This window comes from Montipora capricornis, chromosome 2, assembly GCF_036669925.1.
Source record: "Montipora capricornis isolate CH-2021 chromosome 2, ASM3666992v2, whole genome shotgun sequence".
In the NCBI taxonomy this organism is placed as follows: Eukaryota; Metazoa; Cnidaria; class Anthozoa; order Scleractinia; family Acroporidae; genus Montipora; species Montipora capricornis.
Window position 1 is genome coordinate 65,853,686 of NC_090884.1, and position 10,000 is coordinate 65,863,685.

The following is a 10,000-nucleotide window of genomic DNA, read 5'->3' on the forward strand; positions in this document are numbered from 1 at the left end:
TCTCTTGGGACTTAGGATGGTCCTAAGAGAAAATAAAAACTATGCTTAAGCAAAATTTTGGAGGGCAAACTAAGAGTATTTGCATTTTCACAGGGAGTACAAGTGTAAGTGGAGTTTACCATTTGAATGGAAAAACCGGGGCCATAGCAAGTTACCTTAGCTATAGGAAATCCATTTAAAAACACCCTCTATGTTGACATTGTCAACAGAGCATACGCCATCAGGCGTGCGAGTTGGCGACGAGATCGTTCAGCGGTCATGCTAAATATTATTTTACGCGATGAAGACTGGATCTGAGTTTGTACCGTCATCGGATTTAACTTTTGCGACATCCTTAGGGTAAAATACCGAGGAAACTTAATGCGAAGCAAGTAATGAACTCCCACAAGATTGTTTAGCAAAATTCTTTACATCCTTTCTGAGTGGGAGGTGGCTTAAGAGATGTATTACAGGGAACTGTGGGCAATACTGTTCAACACATTTACAAATCATTTGTTTTCAAGTTTACCTCCCGGCAAATTACATGCAAACGCCGATGATAGTTACGTATGACTATGACAAAAATCTTTATGAGCTTCACAAACGGATTCACGTCTTAATAGCTAACAAGTGGTTTGAAACTAATGATATTAACTGCAATCCCAACAGGCAGCTGGCAATGATTATTGGTAATACTGATCATGATTATAAATTTTCGTTCCCGCAAAAGGGTCCCTAGATCTATGTGGGTGAACTGTATGGTACAAGTTTATTATTTTTACCCAACGTTTGAGGATTTGAAGGCTTCTTCTTTCTTTTGGGAGTTTGAATATGTGCTTCAATATTCAAAGTGCTGAAAATAAAAAAAGTAGTAAATAGAATTTAATGAAGAAGTAATCCCAACCTCCTGTCAGCCCTTTCAGCCGTCGAAAATGAAACGTATACGAAACTAAGAATCTCTTAGATTTTAAGGAAGGCTTAAGATTTTTCTCCAAAGTTAAAAAACCCTTCTTGAGCAAATTCATAGCTAATTTCCCAAATGAAAAAAAATTAAGGTGGCTCTGAATCCGTTCCACAGGAGTTTTTCAAAGGAGTTTTATCGTAGCCTGCTAATCACTTACTCATCACTTTCCAGCAATAAAAAATGCGGGTCACCGAGTTAGTTTTTCAGTGTGATATAAGCATTTGAAGACTAAATATAGGGTGTCTTTAGATAGCTTTGTAAAACAGTTGTTAAAATATAGAGAAGTAAAGCAAAGGAATCTACTGCTTTAGCCAGACGTCTGGTTTATAATGTGTTATTGAATTTAATATCTCCTCAGTCCATGGATTGATAGTTGTGGATATATGTTTATTGAGGGATCTCCCAGCCTATAGAGGCACTCCTAGCATTCAGAATCTTAATGGTTAGAATTCTTTATAAAGCATATAGGCGAACAAACTCGCGACATCGAAGATATGTTGCTGACAATCAGGCGTCTAGTGTCAAGCTGTTCAATAGACTTCAGTGGCTTCCTTTTTATGAGGAATCGAAAATAGCTAAATGCTGTGCTGCGTACAAACGTATCATGGGTGAAGTACCCTTATACACTGAAGGCTCTTTAATACTCAATAGTCAGCAACACAATCGTGCTACAAGATATAGTAACATTAATTTTATTTGTCCAAGATTTAATCGTATGACTGAAGGCGGTAGATCATTCGCAGTTACTACTTGTTAACTTTGGAACAGCTTAAGTCTAGAACTCAGGAATTCTGTATCATTGGAATCTTTAGGAACAATTTTAGAAAAAATCTTTTTGATGTACAAAGGAAGCTACACCATTTTATAGTTTAACATTTGATTCATTATTTGCTCTCAAGCCATGTTTTATTTTTATTAACAATTCGTTTTCTTGTCAGATGGATATTGTTAGCTTTATCGATTCCGTGCCACCCTCTTTAAATAAAGTGTATTATTATTCTCTAACTGGGAGAGTGTTCTGAGAAAGGTGTTTCTGAGTAACAAGCAAGAGATAAGATACGAAATCAGCAGGTGTTACTGGTCCTGTACTTTATCGAGTTGTATAATTATTTGAGACAATTTGCAGTTAATATTTTTCTCTTTTCTTATCATCAAAATATCCCCGTTACGCAGGAAAATATCTCTTGCTAACTATTCAGCTCACCATAACCGGAAGAAGTAAATAATCATGATTGGTGAAGAGCGGTCTCCACTCTTTTTTTCACACGAAATAAAAAACCTGCTCCAGGTCTAGTGACTTCAGTTCAATTTCGCTTACGTAAGATGTTATATAGCAACCAAAGAACGGGATATTACTATGGTGAAAACAGTTTTTGAAGCATGCTGAGCCTTAGATCATGGGCAGTGTTAGAACCGACAATTCTGCTTTCTTGTGGCTTCGATGACTTAATTTAACTAAGAATTACTGGTCATAGGTCACGGGTCAGCCGTTTTCTCTTTGCCACAATTTGAAAACTCCAATGTCGCCACAGACAGTCCAATCTTATTGAGTAATATTGAGTAATAATCAGTTTAAAATGAAGTGTTAACGTATAGTCCAGTGATCGAGAAGGACATGAATGGATGATGAAATTGCAGTTCCAGTTGACATGACCAACAACCTAACATGAACGAACCAGTTCGCTTTGTAAGGGTGCTTCACTTCACTTACCATTCTGCACTCACAAAAAAAACCTTTCAACTCGTGTATTAAATGTGTTCTTCATACCACGGGTCTGTGTGAAGTGTACATCTCAAAATGAATATACCATTGAAGTGAGTGCATGGTATTTCACGTTGGCAATGTTTTTGGAGGAGCATATGTCGAATCATACGTCTCTTCACGTATACTTCGATCTTGGACCCGATGCATGTGCACGGTTTTCAGTGCCCAACGCTCACCTTTCTCTGGCCCATACTGTCAAGTACCCGAACTTTTTTGGCGGTTTGCTTCTAACGACGCTTCGTGTGGAGACAGTTGCTGTAGAAGAGCCGGCCAGTTTCCCTTGAACATCCTGGAATGTTTTTTCGACTGCCTCTTTTCACCTTAGTTCGATCCTAGTCATATCACCAAGAGATTTAGTCAGTAATATATTTGGAGATGAAATAAATCCGGTGAGCCGAGAAGCATCGACATGTAAAGGCTTTTCAATTTTGCTGCTTGCAGTTTTCCTTCGGTGTGAGAATGCTTCGTGCTTCAAAAGAAAACTTGGAAACTCTTTTTTCGTTCTCCCTAATGAGAATGCCGCTGTGCGTTCTGGAAACGGAGAACTCGTTGTTCGTGAAAGTTTATCCGAAGTGCTTTCATTTGATCGACGTCACAGTCCACAGTTGCAAAAAAATTCATGATCTGATTCAATAGTTACTTGCTTTGTGAAATAAATGGTCCCGAACACTTATCATCCGCCGACTTGTACCTTACCTCACACTTCTGTTACATTATGAATATTCCAGTTCCAGCGAAACTGACCAGCAGAGGAAGACCGGTTACGAAAGCCGGCAAATTTTGACTCAATATGTTATGCGATCTTGAATTCAAAGATGGCGGCGAGCTCTTTGCTTTCATGTCAACCTTGCCACTCTTTCCTGTTTTACTGAGCGGGGAAAATTTTTTTTGCCGAATATCATGTTGAAAAAATATTTCATAGTGATTCCAAGTAATAAATGCTCCGTCTTTGGCTGTGGTTCTTGAAGAAGCGCAGGGATCCGGAATTTGGAAGCCATGGTCAGCGAAGAATGATGAACATGCAAAGTGGAGAGTGGAACAAGCCGACAAGAAAAATTACCCTGGATTTCAGAAAGCAGATTATGAATGATAGAGTATATACGTAGGAGAAGCATTTTGCTCCCGAATAAATTTAGATGTGTAAATAAAGTTTTAATATCCTCCCTGAATAGGCCAGGCTCATGTCGTTGTCACACGTGAAAGTGGACTGTTGGAGTCCACTTTTTTTTTTTTGGATGGCTATTTATATTTTTCTTCCACTGTCCTTTCCGAGAAAATGACCAAAAAGACATCATGGTCTGGGGCCTTACGAACACTCGACATCCCAAAAAAAGGAAAGTCATGAACACAGCAAGCCGAACGATCTGTGAGAGATGCTCAGGAGCCTCGGGCCTCTAACAGCTGCTATAGTTCATTTTCGGTTTTCGGAGTGAGTTAAGAGCCTCAAAGATTGATGCTTCAATATGTTAGCTAAAAAATACGTCTACGATCTGCTTTTTGCAAAGAATGCTAGATAAGGAAAACAGAGTAAGTTGGCAAAGCCTGCACATATTTATAACCAAGACAGATCCCTAGCGAATAAAGTTCAAATTACAGGGACAGAGACTAATATGTGTTCAGCGTGAAGGAGAGTTACTCAAATGACCTTCGTGCCAAATTACTGAAGACAAATTGACGGAGACCGTGAACTAAACAATGACATCTCCGTGAAATGTAGGCGAAAAACGAGGCGAAAATTACGAATGATGCCATGTAATGTGAATCACAAGGATACTTTGCAAATACGGCTTCAGAATTGGGTCATACTAAAATAGAGGTTGCTCCTTAATTTAAGCAGGTCTAAGGGACGGACCATTGATTTTTGTGGAGGGGATGGGGGGGATGGAAAATCTTGAAAAAAAAAAATGTTTGCAACGATAAAAAGCCCAAATAAATTGTTTGAAAGAGACAAAAAAGGAAAATAAATAGTTTGCAAACCAATAGAGAGAATGGAGCTTATTTCAATCAGGATACATATTACTGAACCGAATTTGATTTCTGTAATTAAACTTTTTTTCTTGTTTATTTAACAATGTAAAGTCACAACACAACAAAACTGTTTGAAAGTCACTGGCTGGATTAATTCATGAATAAGAAACCATTACATTTTGTGTTTCAGTCGTCATTCATTAAATACGAAATAAACCGTTATAAAAATACACAATGCAAGTTTCCAATGGCTAATAATTCCAAATATAAACTACAATAGATCTATGGCCACAGTTTCAAGAAAGAAGAGAAGCTTGACATTGTTGACTTCAGTGACAGTGAGTAGAACCTACAGTTACATGTCAAAACATGTAATAAAAAAATTACTGTAATAAAAAAAATATAAGAATAGAAATTGACTGCAGGATGATGAAGCCAGAAAAAAATTGTCTGTGTTGAAAAATGTAACTTTATGAAAGTAAGAAATCGAAACAAATTTGCGTAGCAACCAAAAAACCAATAAGTAGATTCCATGCCTTAACCACGCTAACCGTGCAAAACCTTGCACGGTTCGGCTGTTTTCACGAGTCCGTACGCATAGTGGAACCGTGCTGGTCAAAATGTTGACCTGCATTTTTCAGGTCCCAAACTTGCACACTTAGCCGTTCAACAATTCGTCCAGTTCCACCGGTCCCGTGTGAACGCAAGGTGGAACCGTGCAAGTTTTTGTCCGTGCACAAATTTGTTAATGCTTTCGTTTCTCTTCTCGTTTTATTGTAGGATACGAGCCACGTTCTCAAATTCCTTTTTTGCGGTTTCTAGATCTTAAAAGTTACTAAGGGTATCATGTGACACGGAATCGGGGGGAACAACACCTTCGAGGGCTGTTCAGATTTCATTCATTTTATTTGCCATTAACCACATAAACGAAAAGAAATTTAAAAAAAACACAATACACTAGAAATTTACAATAACTTAAAGAAGATAGACTAAAAAATGTTTAAGGAGATAATGACAAGGAAGCCTATATAGAAGCCGGGGGCTTATGAGCTATATAGGCTTCCTGACAACATCGGGTACATCACACAAATTATGAGGACAGCATAAAATAGAGAATGTATTATTTTAAAAACAAAAGAAAAAGGAAAAGAAGAGGAAAGAAGAAGTATGTAGCTCAACAAAGAGTATATATGACTAAGAAAAAAGGAATTTTTAAAGTCTTTTGGCAAGCAAAAGGATGCTTTCACTGTTTTGACTTTCAGGACTTAACGAGTTGAAAAACATAGGTCCTTGAAACCGAATTGAGAAGTTTCGGATATTAGTTCGACAGGGAGGTATGTAAAAAGGTTGCAATTTCTAGTATAATGCGAATGTAACTGGCTCGCAAGAGTAAACATATCATGAAAATAATTAGGAAGTAAACCTCTTTTAAATAGATACATAAATTTACCTATCTGGTATAAATAAATGTCAGAGAATTTCAAAATCTCCTGTTCTTTAAAAAGAACATCAGTGTGAGAATCGAAAGAAACTTTACATATTATTCTTATCTTCTTTTGCAGAATAACAGCGCGACTTATATTACTCTGATACGTCGATCCCCACACTGAAATACAATACATTAAGTAAGGGTAAACTAGACTATAGTACAAACAGTGTATACACATGCCTATAGATTTTGATATTTTTCTGGAGACGATAAGAATGTGAGGTTTCCATGACAAATGTTCATCAAGGATAACACCCAGAAATACTGTTTCTTTCACACAATCAATCTTATTGTTGTCAATTTGAAAAGATAGATCAAGTGTTTGCCTCCTTTTGACTCCTTTGGCGTGGTCTAAAAACCATAAAATTCGATATTTTAAAGTTAATTGACAGCTTATTAGCTCGACACCATTGTATCAGTAATTTACACATTTCAGAATTTACGGTTCAGAAAGTAAATTGAAATCTTTGTGAGAAAAAAATATGTTTGTGTCATCAGCAAAAAGAATAATGTCCACCACCTTTGACACATTGCGCAGATCATTTATATAGAGCAGAAAGAGGAGGGGGCCTAATATAGAGCCCTGAGGCACCCCACACTTAATATGGCAAGACTCCGAACAGATACCATTAAATTCCAGTGTTGTCTACCGCTTAGATAGCTTTCAAACCATCTAAGAGCGGTGCCTCGAACACCATAATGCTCTAGTTTTGAGATTAGAATATGATGATCAACGGTGTCAAAGGGCTTTAGACAAGTCTATATAAATACCAACTGTATATTCCTTATTTTCAATAGCAGAAGAGATTTTGTCATACAAACAAGCAAGAGCATAAGCAGTGGAGTGATATTTGCGAAAACCATACTGATTATCACAGAGAATCTTGGAAACATTGAGAAACCTTAGAAGACGATTATACATTAGTCTCTCTAGAATTTTAGAGAATGCAGGTAAAACAGACACGGGTCTGAAATTTGTAAATATATCCCTTTCACCAGATTTAAATAAAGGAATAACTCGAGCAATTTTCATTTGATTTGGTACAATACCAGAGGTGATAGATAAGTTAATAACGCTAGTAATAGGGAAAATTATTTTATCAATAGAATCTTTAATTAAGTTCATAGAAATGTTGTCATCACCTACAGCAGTACCTGAACGACAAGTGGCACATATTTCAATAATTTCTTCCTCACTTGCAACTTCTAGAAATATTGAATTGAGTAGTTTTGGGGGTAAAAAAGAACTATGCGACTTCTCTGATGCAGGAATTTTGCTAGCTAAATTTAAGGGCCAATGTTAGCAAAATATTTACAAAAAAGATTAGCTATTTCCTTTGGATCGGAAACGTCATGAGAATCTGCCCTAAATACCACGCTTACCTTTATTTCTATTTAGGATTTCATTGAGAACTTTCCAAGTGGCCTTAACATTTGATTTCCTTTGTTCCTTTCTTTTCTGAATAGACCTCGCTTCCGCAACTATCCACAATTATTCAAACAATGTTCTTAAATCTTAATCTAGCATGTGAAAAAGGGTAAAGTATCTAAAGACCCGTGTGACAACTAATAGGCCTTTTTCGATATATTAAAATTCAGCTTGATAGCGAGTCAGTGAGGACAAAGATAAAGGAAAGTGGATTATATGTAAATATTTTTCACATTAATTCCTACGTGTTTCTATTGTCTTTGTCCTCACTGCCTCACTTTCAAGCAGAATATTTAATATATCGAAATTGGCCTATTAGCATTTTTGCTTCCGTCGCACATTTTGATTCTATTTGTTCTTTTGCAGTTTAAAATTGACTCTCCCTTGCATGCGTATACTTTCGGTTTATTGAAATCGAACTGATACACTTCACTGAACACAAATACTGTGTATTTCTTTGGTTTAAAATGTGCTACAGCTGAACGTAAATGGACTGATATTGACAGATCGTCGATTACAAAACTTAAACAACTGTCTATTGTGTCTTTCACAAGGCTGAAAGAACGATCTTCAAGCCGAAGTCACGATTTAGTCGGTAACACAAAATATGCAAAAAACGATCGTAAATGGGAAATCCACTGCGAGATTTCCAAGCAAGCGTTTCATAACTTGCATAAATAGAAGAGCTCATTGTAGTGATTTTATAAAACCAAGATCACTTGAGAGAATTCAGCGTAGAGCCGACTAGGTTCATTTTAAAATCGATGTCCGTCTAAGTAAACTCAAGGCTTTTAACTCTTGAACAAAGACGTTTCGTTGTCGACGTTACCTTCTTGTTTAAAACTCTTTTTCCTAGTCCTCTATGGAAATCGCACACTCATGATCACTCGTGTAGGATTCGTAGAAAGCCGCCATTTTCACCGATCGCTCTGAAATTTGGCGTGTTTACCTCAGTTTCCCTGTAAATCTCGGCTGTCTAGCTTTCATGACGCCTACATGACACACATTGCGGGTCAGGCAATTTGAATTTTTTCGCCGAGCGGTTTTAATAACGCCAAAACATTACACTACAGGCTTCGGAAAGGATAAAGAAAAGGATTGTGGAATTTCAAGCGTTAAAATCACTGAAAAGGTAAGATTATTTTCAAAGCTTAAATTGCGTGTCTTCAACACGTGTTCTTACGATCTCACAGAATTGTGTTTTCCCTCAAAATATTCGCTTGTTTTCGATTTCGTTCGAACATATTTACCTTTATTACACGTCCAGTGAATAGTTTTATCCTCTCGGAACAATTTTCCGTCGAAAAATCGGTTATTTAGGTGGTTTTTGGCAAACAGGTTTTAAAATTATTCGTAATGCGATCTATTCCGTTGCCGTTAGCAACGGGTCGCAAATTTGACAGTTTTATAGACCTTATTCATAAATGGCGGTCGATTTATAATTATTTTGTTGAAGTGCAAATTAGCACACCCTACAGTGAATTGAAAAGAATTCTTGCTCTAAAATGAGGCTTGGTAGGCTAATTTGCACGTGGACAAAAGAATTATAAATGTGACCGCCAGTTATGAATAAGGTCTATTGCATTATCAGATTACGCATTGATCGCTAATCCGATCACAGGCGGCCCAAACTCGGTATACTATTTATAGCCTTTGTATGGGAAAATTAACTTTTACAATTGAACCCACTGGGAACTCGGAAAAATCCGAGCCCCAGATGGGATTCGAACCCTCCGTGATCTAGTACGGATGCTCTAACCACTGAGCTACTGGAGACTATTGGGTGATCCAGCATGAAATGTGGGTATTTGACTCGAGCTGCATCACGCAGCCACAGAGTCAAATATCGACTGACAGCATAGCTCATAACTGCATCACGCAGTCACATTGAGAGCATCATTGAACGATGCGGCCAACCAACCACCAAAGTGAGCGAATGTGAGAGAATGTTTTTAACACATATTAAATGAAAGGTGTTACAATTGAACCCACTGGGAACTCATGCCTCATCAGTTTTTCGGTCAAATTTATGTCCAAGAAAGCAGATAAATTGAAGAAAATTTTAGTTTTGCATCCAAAAATTCGTAATCAACGCTAAAATGACCAAATTTTGCCTGGAAAACTTTTTTTTTGTGTTATTTTTCTTAAATTTTTTCGTTCAACGTAATATATTCAAGAAATCAGTTGCATTCTTCTTTTAGCCTATCGCCGGCATTCCAAAACATTAATCTACTTCTGTAATATTTTCCTTTCAGTCGACTAGTTCAACAACATCGATCGAGCAGCTAGTACGAATAAAAATCTGAAAATCTACAGGATCCTCAGTGGCGTGATCTTGCCGTAAAGTAGTGCCTCCGTTGTACGTAGGTACGAATCACCTAGAGGCACAGAAGACTCGCTGAGCTC

The 10,000-nt window shown here is 37.3% G+C and overlaps 2 long non-coding RNA genes across 3 annotated transcripts in view; one reads left to right on the plus strand and one right to left on the minus strand.

Moving 5' to 3' along the window:
• The window catches only part of LOC138031684 (uncharacterized), a 60,438-nt gene that overhangs the window by 41,666 nt on the left and 8,772 nt on the right, over nucleotides 1-10,000 (minus strand). For both annotated transcript variants that reach the window (XR_011128244.1, XR_011128243.1), the window contains exon 2: nucleotides 762-832. This is a non-coding gene — a long non-coding RNA (uncharacterized lncRNA). The remainder of the gene's footprint in view (nucleotides 1-761; nucleotides 833-10,000) is intronic.
• Nucleotides 8,649-10,000, plus strand: part of LOC138031693 (uncharacterized) — a 35,783-nt gene continuing 34,431 nt past the window's right edge. The window contains exon 1 of the long non-coding RNA XR_011128245.1: nucleotides 8,649-8,726. This is a non-coding gene — a long non-coding RNA (uncharacterized lncRNA). The remainder of the gene's footprint in view (nucleotides 8,727-10,000) is intronic.